General features: G+C 39.5%; 1 non-coding gene across 1 annotated transcript; it reads left to right on the forward strand.

Moving 5' to 3' along the window:
- The first annotated feature begins 1,061 nt into the window (after window positions 1–1,061).
- On the forward strand, window positions 1,062–1,165 carry LOC127746248 (small nucleolar RNA R71). Its single transcript, XR_008007868.1, has one exon. It is a non-coding gene; the product is annotated as a small nucleolar RNA R71 (small nucleolar RNA).
- The last annotated feature ends 606 nt before the right edge of the window (window positions 1,166–1,771 follow it).

A 1,771-nucleotide genomic window follows, 5' to 3' on the forward strand; every position in this document is an offset into this window, starting at 1 on the left:
AGGGAGGTTCACCTTTGCAAGTCTTATTACCAAATAACTTGGCATTTAGTTTTATGATAGCTCCTAGATATTGAGCAACTTGCTCTCCAGTTACATCTTCATCCTCTTCAGAGGAAGAATAGTCTTCAGAGCTCATGAATGACAGAAGGAGGTTTAATAGAATCTCTATGGTCTCTATATGAGCTTCAGATTCCCTTGGGTCCTCAATAGGGAACTCCTTCTTGCTTGAGAGACGTCCCATCAGGTATTCCTCATTGGGATTCATGTCCTCTCCTTCCTCTCTAGGTTTGGCCATGTTGATTATATCAATGGCCTTGCACTCTCTTTTTGGATTCTCTTCAGTATTGCTTGAGAGAGTACTAGGAGGAGTTTTAGTGATTTTCTTACTCTGCTGGCCCACTTGTGCCTCTAGATTTCTGATGGAGGACCTTGTCCCACTCATGAAACTTAAAGTGGCCTTAGACAGATTAGAGACTAAATTTGCTAAGTTAGAGGTACTTTGTTCATAATTCTCTGTCTGTTGCTGAGAAGATGATGGATAAGGCTTAATATTGCTGAGCCTATTTCTTCCACCATTATTAAAGCCTTGTTGAGGCTTTTGTTAATCCTTCCATGAGAAATTTGGATGATTTCTCCATGATGAATTATAGGTGTTTCCATAAGGTTCACCCATATAATTTACCTCTGCTATTGCAAGGTTCTCAGGATCATAAGCTTCTTCTTCAGAAGATGCCTCTTTAGTACTATTGGATGCATTTTGCCATCCATTCAGACTTTGAGAAATCATGTTGACTTGATGAGTCAACATTTTGTTCTAAGCCAATATGGCATTCAGAGCATCAATTTCAAGAACTCCCTTCCTTTGAGGTATCCCATTATTCACAGAATTTCTCTCAGAAGTGTATATGAACTGGTTATTTGCAACCATGTCAATAAGTTCTTGAGCTTCTACAGGCGTTTTCTTTAGGTGAATGGATCCACCTGCAGAATGGTCCAGTGACATCTTAGAGAACTTAGATAGACCATAATAGAATATATCTATCATGGTCCATTCTGAAAACATGTCAGAAGGACATCCTTTGGTCATCTGCTTGTATCTTTCCCAAGCTTCATAGAGGGATTCACCATCTTTTTGTTTGAAGGTTTGAACATTCACTCTAAGCTTGCTCAGCTTTTGAGGAGGAAAGAACATAGCCAAGAAGGCCGTGACCAGCTTATCCCAGGAGTCCAGGCTATCTTTATGTTGAGAGTCCAACCATGCTCTAGCTCTGTCTCTTACAGCAAAAGGGAAAAGTATGAGCCTGTAGACTTCAGGATGTACTCCATTAGTCTTAACAGTCTCAAAGATCTGCAAGAACTCAGTTAAGAACTGGTAAGGATCTTCTGATGGAAGTCCATGAAACTTGCAGTTCTATTGCATTAGAGCAACTAATTGAGGTTTCAACTCAAAATTGTTTGCTCCTATGGTAGAAATTGAGATGCTTCTTCCATCAAACTTGGAAGTAGGTGTAGTATAATCACCAAGCATCCTTCTTGCATTATTGTTGTTGGGTTCGGCTGCCATCTCCTTTTCTTGTTCGAAAATTTCAGCAATGTTGTCTCTGGATTGTTGTAATTTAGCTTCTCTTAGTTCCTCTTCAGAGTCCTTTCAGGTTCTGGATCAGCTTCAACAAGAATGCCTTTTTCCTTGTTCCTACTCATATGAAAGAGAAGAGAACATAAAAAAAAGAGGAATCCTCTATGTCACAGTAAAGAGGTTCCTTATTATTAG

Source organism: Arachis duranensis, chromosome 3 (assembly GCF_000817695.3).
Source record: "Arachis duranensis cultivar V14167 chromosome 3, aradu.V14167.gnm2.J7QH, whole genome shotgun sequence".
Classification (NCBI taxonomy): Eukaryota; Viridiplantae; Streptophyta; class Magnoliopsida; order Fabales; family Fabaceae; genus Arachis; species Arachis duranensis.